Source organism: Chionomys nivalis, chromosome 4, assembly GCF_950005125.1.
Source record: "Chionomys nivalis chromosome 4, mChiNiv1.1, whole genome shotgun sequence".
Classification (NCBI taxonomy): domain Eukaryota; kingdom Metazoa; phylum Chordata; class Mammalia; order Rodentia; family Cricetidae; genus Chionomys; species Chionomys nivalis.
Window position 1 is genome coordinate 62,171,130 of NC_080089.1, and position 15,337 is coordinate 62,186,466.

The 15,337-nt window shown below is 43.0% G+C and overlaps 1 non-coding gene across 1 annotated transcript; it reads left to right on the plus strand.

Annotated features, from left to right (window-relative positions):
- Window positions 1-14,944: 14,944 nt before the first annotated feature.
- Window positions 14,945-15,106, plus strand: LOC130874038 (U1 spliceosomal RNA). The gene has a single exon (XR_009057084.1). It is a non-coding gene; the product is annotated as a U1 spliceosomal RNA (small nuclear RNA).
- Window positions 15,107-15,337: the final 231 nt, after the last annotated feature.

The window sequence follows — 15,337 nt, forward strand, 5'->3', positions numbered from 1 at the left end:
AAGGCAAGGTGACAAGAGAGGACCTTGTGCTCACCACATAGGTCAAGATGGAAACCTAAGTCAAGAACAATGTTTTCATTGTGCAGATAAGACAGCCAAGGCTAGCCAGGCGATGGTGACGCACACCTTTAATCCCAGCACTCGGGAGGCAGAGGCAGGCGGATCTCTGGGAGTTCAAGGCCAGCCTGGTCTACAAGAGCTAGTTCAGGACAGGCACCAAAGCTACAGAGAAACCCTGTCTCGAAAAACCAAAAAAAAAAAAAAAAAACCCAACCAACCAAACAAACAAACAAAAAAACAGCCAAGGCTAGAGGTCATTCTCTCTCACAGACATTTACTCTGTCCTACCTCTTTAGAAGGCTGTCGGTTTGGATTGGGAGTGTATCTCAGTGGCAGAACACTTGCCAAATATGTGTGGAGCCCTGGGTTTGGTCTATTACACTCTAAATAAATGAATGAAGAGAAAAACACATAAAGTAAAATGTATGTCACTTTTTCCATCCCAGTCTTCAGGGCTTGTCATGGGTTCACAAGAAATTGTGGTCTCTTTAAAGGCTTTGTGGGCTAATGGTTTCTTTTGCTATGTGTTGTACATTCTATTGACTGATTCTTCAAGGGAGGTGTTTACAGGCAAGTTGTTACCATTTCAAGTTTGTAGAAACATGTATGGCAATTATCTAGGCTCATTTTTTTTTTAACTTTAAAATTTTCCTCTATAATAGTGTGTGGGTGTTCGTGAAATTAAATGGTTTGAGATGCTGCCATGTAGTTTTGCCAGTGAGCCTTAGTGAGTCCCAACCCGCTGAAGACTCTCCCAGGCTCTAGACCATCAGGAAGGAATCTGTAGTCCCTTATTATAAGGTCAAACTTGTTTTTCTTTTCTTTTCTTCCTTTTTTTTTTGAAAAATATTTTCATACAATGTATTTTGATCATTGTTTCCTCTCTCACCTAATTCTTCTCTGATCCTCCTCACAACCCTACATAACCAGCTTCATGCTTTTTTTTTCTCTCTGTTTAAAAAAAAAAATCAAACAAAACAGAAGCAAATACACAAACACAAAAATGGAAATAAAAGTAAATAAACAAAATACAAATAAGACCAAAAAATGCCTAAAAGAAACAAAATGAGGGGAAAAAAAGACTTTAAATTCCCCACTGAGTTTGTTTTGTGCTGTCCAACTACTCCTGGGCATAGGGCCTGCATGGAAATGTGCTTAATGTATCCAGAGAGACTCCATTGGGAAAAAACAGATTTTTCCTTTGCTAGTGGTATTAACAGCAGATAACTTCTTAGTTAGGTATGGGAACCTGTGTCCCCTACCCTATCTCAGCGCTGGAAAGTCCTGCTTAAACCTATACAGGTCTTGGACATGCCTCCTCTGTCCCTGTGGGTCACATGTTCTTTTGTTCTGCTGTGTTGGGAAGACACTGTTTGCTTGGAGTTATCATCACCTCTGGCTCTTACAATCGTTCCTTCTTCTCTTCCACATCGCTTCCTGAACCTTAAGGGGAGGGCTTTGATGAAGACATTCCGTTTAGGACTCTGTGCTCCCACTGTCTGCCAGTTGTCCAGTTGTGAGTCTCTGTGTAAATTCCCATTTACTGATTCCCATTCTCTGATGTGGGCTGAGGGAGGTACTGGATACAGCAGTATTAGGAATCATTTTATTGTTATGTTCCTTTAGCAGAATAGAATTAGGTTTTCCCCTAGGTAGATGATCTGTCTACTTTCAGATTCTTGGGCACTTTAGGCGAGACATATATAAGGGTTCCATCTCACAGGGCGAGTCTTAAAACCAATTAGAAATTGGTTGGTTACTCCCATGACATTTGTGCCACTATTGTACCAGGATATCTCACAGGCAGGTCACTGTTGTAAGTCACAGGGTTTGTAGCTTTATGATACTGATAATTACCTTTCTTTTTGGTAGAGTGCAGAATACCTTCCAATACTGTGAATGCTGGCCAGGAGGGATAACACTTCTAGTTAGGTATCAGCTCAACTTCTTTGTGTTCGATGGCATATGTAAGTTATATCTTCAGCAACAGGGACTTATCATGTGGTTGTGGTCAGTAACCAAAAGCCTTGACAATGGCCTGTGATCTTTGTGAGTTTCCATAGGCTGCATCTGGCCAATATAACCATTCCTGGTACTGGAGGTTTTCCAAGGTAGTATAATATGTCTAGTTGGGGCATTTTCTTTCCTACTATTTGGTGACTGATGTGAGATTCTCTTCTGTATGCTGTGAATATGTTTTATTACCATTGGTTAATAAAGTCACGTTGGCCTATGGCAGGGCAGAATATAGCCAAGCTAGAAAAGATATAGAGAGTAGGCAGACTCAAAGAGATGCCACGTAACTGCCGAAGGAGAAAGATGCCAGCCACCAGCCAGAACCTTACTGGTAAGCACAACCTCATGGTGATTCACAGATTAATAGAAATAAATTAGTTTAAGAGGTAATTTAAGTTAGTTAATAAAAAAGCCTGAGCTAATAAGCCTTACAGTCTTGTAATGAATATTCTTTCTGTGTTATTATTTGGGTCTGGGCAGCCGGGAAATGAACAAGCAGTCTCGGTCTACAGGTGACTCTATTTAGATTTCTTTCCTATATGTATATATTTTAGGAAGTTATAGTAGTAAGTTTCCATTTGGCTTACAAATGGCCTTTAGTGTTAGTTGTCCATCCCTGTATTTTCACTGCATTTAATTGAGGGCTTGCTTACAGATTCAAAGGGTGAGTACATGATCATGGTGGTAGGCAGGTGAGTGTGGCACTAGAGGAGAAGCTGAGAGCTTACATTCGACTCACAAGCTGGGGCAGAGAGAGCAAGGATGAGCCTTGCATAGGCTTTTAAAACCTCAAAGTTCACCCCAATGAGTCACTTCTTCAGTAAGGTCATACCTCCTTCCTTAACAAAATATTCAAATATATGAGCCTATGGGAGCTATTCTCATTCAAACTACTACAAGGTTCTTGAATATATTCATACTTGCTATTTTAAAGTTCTTGTCTTATGCTTCAGCTATTTTGCATTTCTCTAGGTCTACTGCAACAAGGTTCTGGTCTCTGGTGGAGGCATATTGTCATGGCTTGTGCATGTCTGTGGTGTGCTTGGGTCTAAGCATCTGGAGTTATGCTTGAGGTGTTTCTTGGTGTCTATGTCTGTTGGGTTCCTGTTCCACTCTTTCATTGCTATTGTCTTCTTTGGATCCTAGGCAAGTGTGGCGGCTGTGGGGTTCCTAGTAGAGAGTACTTTTGGCGGGTCAGTGAGTACAGCAATGGAGATGGCTTAGGTGGGACAGGCTGAAAGGGGCCGCTGGAAAGAGGGAACCAGGGTCTGCACCAAGAAGCAGAGTCCCCAGGGAATGAAGGTAGGGTGGTGGGAGGAGATGGGCAAGCAGGCTGCAGTAGAACAAAGAATAGGTTGTGGAAACAGGGATGAAAGGGCTAGGGGAATCCTGGATCCAAACCAAGTGGTGGACTCCCCAGGGAATGTAGGTGGCAGAGGAGGGGAGTGGGGGTTCTGCAGGCAGATGTTCCAGGTCTAAGAGAAAGGCTGAAGAGCACAATAGAAGACAAGAAGGACAGTGAGACTGACTGAGTCCCAGCCCTGTGTGGACACTGGAGGTTCTTGGTGGAAGGCATCAGACTTGGCTTTTGGTGTTTCTTTTGTTCCCTGTGATGTTGGGAATCCAGCCCAGGACATTGTATGTGTTAGTCAAATCCTCTTCCACTGAGTCCAGCTCTACAGCATCTGTTTCTGTTTTAGGAAGCATGGCAGCAGGCAAGCATGGTGCAGGAGCAATAGCCGAGAGCTTGAATGTTGAGACAACCACCACAAGGCAGAGAGAGAGAGAAACTTAACAGGAAAGAGTGGGATGTAGTGGCGTTTCATCTGTATTTTAATAAATAAAGCTGTCTGAGGATTAGAAAGTAAAACAGTTCCACTGCTCAGCCTTACAGACCAGGTAGCAACAACACACACCTTTAATCCCAACAGCCACACTAGTTGCCATAGAACCTGGAGGTAATTGCCTTTAATCCCAGCGGTATACACTTTTAATCCCAGTCCTAAAGAGGAATATAAAATGGGAGGAAACAACTCTCACTCTCATTCTGAGACTCTTGTAGGCAGGATCGCCAGTTTGGACTGAGGTCAAGGTAAGAGCAAGTGGCTGGCTGTTTAACTTTTCTGACCTTCAAGTTGGATTCCAATTTCTCTCTCTGAGTTTTTATTAATCATGCCTCAGTGTGACCTTTTGAAACCTCAAAGCCCATCCTTAAATGACACACTTCCTTCAACAAGGTCACACCTCCTAACCCTTGCCAAACAAATAAGCCCACAAACTGGGGACCAAGCATTCAGCTATATGAGCCTATGGGGGTCATCCTCATTCAAACCACCACACCTGAGTTCCATGCTAATCACCCCTTAAAACGGGCAAGGTGACACACACATGTAATCTGTGTTTGGAAGTGGGAGTTAGGATCAGAAGTTCAAGGTTATCCTCAGCCTTATTGTGGATTTGAGACCAGCCTGGGCTATAATCTCTGTCTCAAAAAGTAGAAATAATAATAGCAAAAAAAAATGGTGGTGTGACTGAGATACAGATTGCTTTATGGTAGACATTGGCTTGCCTGAGAGATCTTGAGCATTTTGAACTCGTAAGGGAAGCCACTAAGAAATTCTTAGGGTCAGGTCACAATTGCTAGAGTAAATGCACACTGTGAGTGCCTGGGAGGGTGCACTGCCAAGGGTGTCAAGGCCTCTTCTCACCTGATGGTCCTTCTCCTGAGGCCATTGCTCAAGATCCTAGTGTTTTGTTTATGCTGTGGATTGAACCCAAAGGCTTGCACGTGTTAGGCAAGCACTCTTCCTTTGAGCAGTATCTTTAGACCCTCTGATATACAATATTGCTATTTCCTCCTCTAATTCTTATTTATTTATTTATAGTATGAGACAATGTTTCATGTATCCCAGACTGGCCTCGAACTCACTAGGTAGTTGAGACTGGCTTCGAGCTCTTGATTCTTCTGTTCCACCTCCACCACCACACCTATGCCAGCTCTCTCTCTCTCTCTCTCTCTCTCTCTCTCTCTCTCTCTCTCTCTCTCTCTCTCTCTCTCTCTCTCTCATTCTTGTCCTTCCTTCTTGTAGGCTATGGATGATTCCACAGCTTCATGCACGCTAAGGAAGGAATCTACCACTGAGCTACAACTCCAGGTCCATCCACATTGTCATTTGTGCTGCTGTTAGAAAGATATGTGTATTATTCAAGAGGATGACCAAAACTAGGGACTCCTGGGAATTCTGGCTTTTTCTTTCATTTTTGTGTTTTGTTTTGAGGCAAGTGATCCTGTATCCCAAGTTCCCAGGTAGCCCAGCTGTCAAGAAGACTCCCAGACAGAAAAAAAAAAGCTTCAAAGAAAAATCAGATAAGCCACACTACAGATCAGATCAGCTACCTGTAAGAAACAGGAACCAGCTGAGCAGCCTGCAAGAGGTTTAGACCAACTGAGGCAACTGGAAAGGACAATTTCCAACCTCTTGTGCTGTCTTCAGCCTATGCAGTGAAGCAGTCACCCATGCTGAGATGGGCTTTGGTGATACAGCTGTCTGTGAGCCATTTCTGCTGCTCCTATAAGTGACCCCTCAACCATATTCCTGTAAGTAACCCCAGTAAAACTCAGAGTTCACCAAGTTGGGCTTTGGTGGTGGTTCATTCTGAGATCACAGGGAATGAGTAGATACGTCGAGCCTCTTCCCAAGAAATGTTGTCATGACGACACAACTTCTGCACACTTCTTTCTATCTGCTCTTCCAATTGATTCCATTGTCCCTAGAAGTAAAACAAAGCAAACAGAAAAACAAAAACAAACAAACAGAACTAGCTTAAAAGTTGCTCCCTCTACAGAGCTTTCCTTCAGAGTGAGATGTGCCCTTGTGAAAGGATTTGTTTCTTTTATTTTGTTTTCAGACAGGGTCTCACTGTATAGTCTTGGCTGAGCTCACCCTAGGGCTGGCCTTAAAGGCATGGGCCACCATGCCCAGCTCCAGCGGTTTTGAGTGTTACTATCACAGGCAGTACATCTGTCCTGTCAGACAGCGGTCTGTGGCCTTGTCTTTCCTTATCCTTCTCTCCCAGTGTGCTGGCTGGCTTTCCATCACTGTGACAAAATGGCCAAGATAAACTATAAAAGGAAGTCAGTTTTATTCAGGCTCACGATTTCAGAAGTTTTAATTCAGAGCCCATTGGCTCCCATTGCTTTGAGTCAGTCATGATGGGAGCATGTGGTGGATGAAACCTGGTCACCTCATAGTGGTCAGGGAGTGAGGAGAAACAGGAAAAGGCAGGATTCCCAATATCCCCCTCAAGTGGATACCCTTAGGGATCTAACTTTCATTATGCCCAACCTCTCAAAGTTTCCATCGCCTGTCAAAGGTTCCATTGCATCTCATTATCAAGCAAAGGTTTAGCCAATGTGTGTGTACAGGATAAAGTCAATTAATTAGTCAAGAGACAAGGTGAGGGTAGAGACAAAACTTCATTAGAACAAATTAGCTGTTTGGAAAATGGCCAGACTGTTTCCAACCACAAGCAGAAGGCTTAGAGAGGAAACTTGAAGAAACATTTGCCAGCCACAAGTGAGTGGCAACCAGACTCGGCCAGCCTGTGCTGTTTGCTCCTTTGATGCACATTCTGACGATGCCTGAAAAGTCACTAGGTGTCACAGGGTCTCCAATGTGGCTGTTTCTAACAATTAATAGCTTACTCAGCAAGGCATGGCCTTCTTTCTATTTAGAATTGTATTAGGCAAAGGGAAAGAAAACAAAAGCAAATCCACAAAGGAAAATTTACAAGGGACAAAATCATAGGTGGCATCACCTGTATCACCGCAGTCTGGGGGACCAGAATGTTATCATGGATCTATATATAAGGTGTGTGTCCAAACTGTGATCCCAAGTAGAGAGTACATGAAACCTAAGTGTGATCCCTAACACCACAAAGACTTGGCGTAATATTGCTTTCCTGAAGTTCCAGCACTCAGAAGGTAGAGGCAGGAAGATCAGAAGTTCAAGGCCATCCTCCAACTACAAAGCAAGTTTGAACAACCTGGGATAAATAAGACTTAAAAAAAAGTATCAGGGACAAGGAGTGTCCTCAAGGCTTTTTGGGTGTGCCTTTCTGTTCTCTGTTCTCCTGCCTGTCTTTCTCCCTGCTACTTCAGAAAATGACCTGTAGCTGAAGTTTTACATTTGCATGTAAGATTACAGACCCAAACTGAGTTTCGTGGCTCACACTTATAATCCTAGTACTAGAGAAGTGGAAACAGAAGAATGGGTTTTAAACCAGCCTAGGAAGCATAGAGGGCTCTTATCTCCAAAAAAATGAAAAGAAAAAAGTTCCCAGATACAATGACTATACTTATAATTCCAAAACTTTGCCCTTGAATTTTCTGGCCCTAAGCTTTATTCTCTATCCCTGTACTTCTGAGACTGGGATAGAAAGACTGCTGTGAGTTCAAAGTCAGTTGAGGCTACATGGTGAGCTTTGGTCATGCCTGAGCTACAGTGAAACTTTTTCTCATATATATATTCCTTTAAAAAGATAGCTTAGAAATACATTTTAGGTACTGATGACTTGGTTCAGCAGGTAAAGGCACTCACCTTTAAGTCTGATGAGCTGAGTTCCATTTCTGGGGACCCACATGGTAGAAGAACCAGTTCTGAAGAGTTGTCCTCCGACTTCCATGTGCCAACCCACATACTCATAAACACACAGACACACACACAGACACAGACACACACCCAAACACACACAGTCATGTACACACAGAGACACACACACAAAATAAATAAATAAATGTGATTTATAAAATAAATACCTTCCAAAGTACTACATGTCTGCAAAATTGTTTAGCTCTTCTCACTAGCTCATAAATTCCTTGACAACAGAGATGGTATCAACATCAAAAATCTGTTTAGATATTTTCAGAATGTCAGGTCCTAAGGAAACTTCATCCCCGAATCCCAAAAGGCAGTCCAAATATCCAGAAATGGGTTCGACCTGGACTCTAAGAGGATTTCTGGCGGTTAGATAAAAGCTAGCATTCCTCAGGAACTTGTGAAACTGGTTCTCCTCTACCAAAGGGAGTCATTTCCTTTCCCCCTGGCAGAAGGGTCCTAAGGCTACCTGTGCACCTGTCAGAGTGCATGCTGGTATTGCATGCAAGTGCCTGTTACACATTGCAAGTTTCATGCTGACACCCTAGCCCTCCTCATCTTCTCCTCTGCCCTAAACTCTCCAGCTCATAGGCTTCCCTTCTCCCAGCTGCTACTCATTGGCCTTATAACCCTGATCTTCCCGCTATGTTCACTCTCTGCTCTGCCCTGCTTCTCTCACTGTGCTCTCTCTATTCTCTAAACCCCTGCTATTTTCCCCTCTCTGGCAGACGGCCCCGGCCATGTCCAGTCTGCAGACATCTTCAGTCCACTTCTTTCTCTCTCTGCTCTGGACTCTTCCAGATGCCTCTCTCTCTCTCTCTCTCTCTCTCTCTCTCTCTCTCTCTCTCTCATATCTACAATAAAAACCTTCCCCTTAACCATACCATGGTGCCACCATGTTTGCAGTTTATACACAAAAGGTGGAGGTCAGGCTTCAAAAACCTTGAGAACCGTGTTTTGTGTTAAGTGTAACGAAATAGAAACCAAGGTCTAACGCAAGCAGTCCCCTGTAGCAAGGGCTGAGATGTGTGCAGTAAACTCTCCCAGAGAACAGAGTGGGAGAGGAGATAGGGAAAGAAGGGTTATCAGAAACTGGGGCAACTCCTCACAGTGCTCCTAGTCAAAGGTCCTTTCATAGTCTTAAAATGTTGAGAAGCTGAACCTGGTAGAGCACACCTCTAATCTTAGCACTAGGGAAGCAGATGCGGGTGGTCTTTGAGAGTTTCCGGCCAGCCCAAGTTTCTCCTGGCATGTGGTCCTCTTACTTCAACCTCCTGAGTACAGGTGTATGCCACCACGCCCTTCCCAGATTGTACTGTGAATGAATCCTTTTATTCCTGCGTGTGATGTAATGTTGGGTCTTTGTCAATTTGAAAATATTGGTTCAGTGAATTACATACCTCTCCCAAACATTAACATATATGTTTCTTTATATGTTTCTACATTAATTTACTTACTTATTACATGTGTATATGATGTATGTGTGGGGATATGCATGCCACAGTACTCCTGTGGGGGTCAGAGAACAACTTGCTGGAGCTGGTTCTCACCTTCCACCACGTGGATCTCAGGGACCAAACTCAGGTCGTCACAGATGGCGCAGATGTCTTTACCTTGATGAACCGTCTCACCAGCTTTAACGTATTTCATTGTGTGGCAGCAAACATCACTCTTGCTGCTCTCTCCACTGCGCTCCTGACAGAGGTCACTAAGTATTAGAACGGTGCCCAGTGACCAATGGCGAATACAAATTTGCCAAAAGTTTCTCATTTAAAGCTTGAATTTTATCAGAGGCCACAAAGACGATCAAGTCGTGTCCCTTAGGTAACTGACTCACTCTGTTTAGCAGATGTCAGCCAAATCCTCAGCTCTGAGTCACAACCCACTTTCGTCAGTCTTGACTTTGTCCAGGGAGAAAACAGTGTTCTAGGGGGGAAAAAGTGGGCAATTTGGTTTGAAACTCAAAACTATTGCGCAAGATCTCCTTGGGACGGCCATTGTTCTTCCGTGTTCAGCTTTATTCAGACTTTCCGTCTCTTCACTCGGGCCAGCATTTTTAACAGCATGTTTGTTCAAGGGTCGGCATTTTAATAAAACTAATAACACAGTATTGGCTTACTGCTTCGTCAAAGGACTTTTTCCTTTCTCTTTTCAAAATTTGAGGTAGGGTAGCTCAGGCTGACCTCACACTCCCTGAGATCCTGCCTTCGGGAGGCCCGCTTCCATCACTGTCTCTTGCTTTGATGGCTTTTATGGAGACTCCAGGTGCTGGACCCATGTTATCAAGCTAGCAGGGCAGGCACTTTATCCAGCGAACTATTTCCCCAGCTTAAGAGACAGTTTCATACTTCATGGTGTGTACACACCCATAAAATTAAGCGGCCAATAAATGTGAAAAAATAGTTTTTAAAATATTTATGATTAGTGTGCAGGATGCAATAAACACGTGTAGGTGGGGTACCACTGGGCTTCCTTAGGCTAAGGACTAAGGCAAGTGGGAAGTGTTTGTACATGTGGCCTGGAAAAGAAGCCCACTCTCTGTTCCATTCTCATGGTCACCCCAACAGGTAGGTGCTGTTAGCACTTTCATTTGACAGATGAAGATGTAGCTCAGAGATGTTTATTTACCAAAATTCCACTCTGTGGCCAAATCCAGAACTGGGATTTGAGCCCAGATCTATCTGATTAGTCGGCAAATTCTGACAAGATGGCATCTGAGTAGATTCTAGATTCATAGAATGTAGAAATACTACCTTAATCTTCTCTACATCCTTCCAGACAGGGGCCTGAGAAAGCAGTGGACACTGCTCTTTGATGATCAGTTGATTGACTAAGGGACAGCACAATTAAATTTAGAATTTGTCTTATCTGTTCCAGATAGACATACTCCTTGACCAAATGAAAACAAAACAAAACAAAATAAAACAACAATCCTGCCATTCTTATAAACAAATTTAATTGTCTGAATTAAATCATTGCAGTTGTTTCAAAGGAATCTAAACATATACTTAACTACATTTCTTTTACCATTATTATTATTTTATTTTGTTGTTTTTAAGATAAGGTCTCAATATAGCTCAGGCTGGCCTTATACTCACTACCTAACTGATAGTGTCCTTGAACTTCTGATCTTCCTTCTTCTACCTCCCAAATGTCACCATTTGGTAAATAAAGTTACAGATGTCACCAGCATGCCCAGTTTATGTACGGATGGTGCCAGAACCTAGGGCTTTGTGCTAAGTACCCTACCAACCAAGCCCAGCCTCATCGCCTAGAGTAAATATTTAAAAGAATAGTTGAAATTCCTTATTAGCTTTACAAGTTTGGGGTATATTTATTTATTTTATGTGTATTGCATGTTTTGCCTGAAAGTATGTATGTGAACCACGTGTGTGCCTTGTGCCCACAGAGGTAAGAAGAAGGTGTTGGATTCCCTGGAACTGGAATTATGGACTGTTATGAGCCACCACGTGAGTTCTGGGAATTGAACCAAGGTCCTCTGTAACAGCAAGTGCTCTTGACTGTAAGCCATCTCCCCAGCTCTATCGTCCCTGCTCATCCCCTTTCTCTTAGCTATGGTTTCTATTGCTGTAAAGAGATATCATACCATACCAACTCTTATAAAGGAAATATTTAATAGGGTAGCTTACAGTTTCAGAGGTTCAGTCCATTATCATCATGGTGGGACATGGCAGCATACAGGCAGACATGGTGTTGGAGAAGGATCTGAGAGCTTTTTATCTTGATCTACAGGCAACAGGAAGAGAATTGTTTTACTGGGCGTGGCTTGAGCATACTTGAGACCTTAAAGTTCACCTCTACAGTGACACACTTCTTCTAACAAGGTCATACCTACTCCATCAAGGCCACACCTTCTAATAGTGCCACTCCCTCCATTTTCTTTAAAACCACCACTGGCTCCTAAAAACTTGTAGCAAAATCATAATGCAAAAATGCATTCAATCCAATTTCAAGAGTCTATCACAATGTTTAAAAGTCCAAAGTTCAAAGTCTGTTCTGAGATCCATGCAATCTCTTAATTGTAATCCCCTGTCTACGGCCATACCACCCTGAACGCGCCCGATCTCATCTGATGTCGGAAGTTAATTGTAATCCCCTATAAAATCAAAGTCAAAAAAACAGATCACAGACTTCCAACATATAATGACACAGGATATACACTGTAGGGAAGAGAGCATAGTGAGGAAATACTTAACCAGAGCAAGACTGAAAAACATCTGAGCAAACTCCAAACTCTGCATCTCCATGTCTGATGTCAAATGTTCTTTTTAGTTTTGTTGACTGAAACACACTTCTTTCTCTTGGGCTGGTTCCACTCCCTGTTATCAGCTTTCCTAAGCAGGTATCCCACAGCTCTGGCATCTCCAACACCTTGGGGTCTCCAAGGCAATCCAGGCTCACCTTCACAGCTTCACTCAATGGCCTCTCTAGGCCTCCATGCAGGGACACCCCTGACACATGCCTGGCCCCAGTGGCTTTCTTCATTCACAGAGAAAGGTTCTATAACCCATTTATTCTGTCTTTTAGCTGTAAGGTCAGAACTAGCTGGTCGAAGCTGCCAAGTTCTGTTGCTTGCTGGGGCTAGAACACGGCCCCCTTATTCAGTTACATCTTCAGCAGCTTTCTGTTTTCCATGGTTTCATTCACAGCTTAAACTTGGCTGTTCTGGAAGTTGCTCTGCAGAACAGCCTGGCCTCAAACTCAGAGATCCACCTGCCTCTGGCTTCTGAGTACTAGAGTAAAAGCATGTAGCAACACACCCTGCTTTAAGCTTTTTAAAAATTCCTTTCAACAAGTTGGAACCTTAGCTGGTTGGGATCTTAACCTAAGGTCATCACTCCCTTTATTCCATTTCTTAATCTGTTTATCTCCTTCAACACAGGGCTTAAGTTCCATTCCATTTCCTGGTGTTCCTTTTCTCCTCAAATTTTACATTTTATAATTTACTATGCTCAGCTTGCTCCTTTTCATTATAAATTTTCATTAGAGTTAACACTAATAACCACATGACAGAGTCTATACTAGGTTATTTTGAGATTTCCTTTGACAATTTAATTAATCCAAAGCTCTTCAATTTATCCTCAGGTAGACTCTTCAGACAAGGACAAAATGCAGTCACATTCTTTACCAAAATATCACAAGACTGATCTCTAGGCCACATACTAACACTCCTCTCCTCTGAAACCTCTTGAACCAGGCTCCCACAGTTCATCAGATCACACTCAGCACCACTGTCTTCCATGCTCCTACTAGTATGGCTCATTAAGCATAATTTAAAGTGTTCAAGTGCTTTCCTAATCTTCAATCCCAAGGTCCATATTCCTTCAAAGGAAAGCATGGTCATACCTATCACAACAATACCCCAGTCCCTGATACCAACTTCTGTCTTTGTTAGGATTTTTATTGCTGTGGAAAGACACCATGACCATGGCAACTCTTTAAAGAGAATGTATTTAATTGTGGGTGCCTTACAGTGTCAGGGGTTTAGTTTATCATCATCATGGCAGGAAGCATGGCAGCATTCAGGCAGACATGGTGCTGGAGAAGGAGCTGAGAGTTCTACATCTTGACCCGTAGGCAAAAGGAAGTGGTCTGTTTTACTAGGTGTGGCTTGAGCATATATAAGACCTGAAAGCTCACCTCCACAGTGACAAACTTCCTCCAACAAGACCATACTTACTCCAACAAAGCCAAACTTCCTAATAGTGCTATTCTCTTTAGGGGATGCTTTCTTTCAAACTACCACATCCTTTAATGTAGGATCTCACTAGCTGGTCTGGAACTCATTATGTAAACCAGACCAGCCTCAAACTCACAGAGATCCTCCTGTCTCTGTCTTCCTAGTGCTGGGATTAAATGCACTCACTACCATGTGATTTTATTAGCTTTTCAAAAATCATTTCCATTTTCCTTACTTATCATTATTCCAAAAGGAAAAATCTCACAATCAGAAGGCTGCCAATTGTTCTTGTGGAGTGAATCCCACAACTCATATGGGATTCCTTATGCTGTAAACCTTCACCTGCTGGCCAATGTTGACCATGGCTCCTTCACTACGCCCAGTGATTAATAGCTCCGTGTCAGGATTTCACAATATGGAGCTCAAATTGCAGACTTAATCCAATGAAAACACGTGCCAAGTGTTTATAGTGAAAACACTTGTTGAAAGACTTCCCACCTATAGACACATACAGCATAGCTCCTAGGGAGTAGAATATCATTTTCCTAAAATTTTGGCAAGAAGCTGTGGAGCCTTGATAAGACTGGCAACATGGAGGAACATTTCCTCCTCCCTGTGGCACCCAGCCAGCTTCTGAGAGCCCCATTCCAGCTTCTCAGAGCTGCAAATGCCTGGAAGTGATTTTTTTCTCCTTTACTTTATGGTCCTAACTCACAACCTACAGCAGTAATAAAAGAAGAAATGCAATAGTGGAAACATGATGCAGTACTGAGGGGCCGTGACCACTTTAAGATAAGGTTTGAAATGCATAAGTAAGCGACAAACTCATCTTGGTGCAGGCTGTGCTAAGGTGGTCAAGTTGCAGAGAAAGCATATATGAGACCTTGGGGTTTGGGAGATGGCTCAGTTGATGAGGTGCCTGTTGCGAAAGGGGATACACAGCACCCACAAAAAAGGTGAAAGCCAAGTATGGTCCCATGGAGACATATGCCTTTAATTCTAGGATTCAGGAGGCTGAGGCAGGGGGATCTCTGTGAGTTTAAGGTCAGTTTGTGTACATAGCCAGTTCAGAACATCAAGGGATACAAGGTGAGATTCTGTTTAAAAATCAAAGTAAAACAAACAAACAAAAAGCTGAGTGTGGCTAGCATGTATCTATCACCCCAACCTTGGAGTGACAGAGACTGGAGGATCCTTGGTCAGCTAGTCTGCCCTAACCAGTGAGCTCATGGTTCAATCAAAGACACTGTTGTCAGGGGTGGAGAAATGGCTCCAGCATTTAATAACACTGTTGCAGAGGACCCAGGTTTGGTTTTCAGCACCCCTGTGATGCATCACAACTATCTATAACTCAGGGGCTCTGACTGCCTATTCTGCCAGCTGTAGGTACCATACACATACAGTATGCAGTACGCATACAGACAGGCAAACAAAAGTTACATAAATGAAACAAAACAAAGACATCGAGAGAGAGAGAGAGAGAGTGCCTGTCTCAAAAAAACAAGTTTGGATACTTACCAGGCATGGAAGGTGTCATGACCACAAAGGTGGTTTCTTAAGGCGAGGCTTCTCCATTGTACTTGGGACATTCTGGCTCTGTGATTTCCCCAAATGCAGGAAGCTCAACTTCATAATGTGTGGAAGTGGGGTACTATGCTCATATTTTCCCCTATAAGATTAAAAATAAAAAATAAGAGGGAGATTAAGGAGGACACCTGCTGTCAAATTCTACATGCACCTGTGCACACATGAATGCATGTGCACATACACACACACTACACATGCACATATGCATGTGTGTGCACACACCACACATACATGCACATATACACCACACACACACACACACTACACATACATGCATGCACACACACACACACCAGACACATACACACACAAAAAT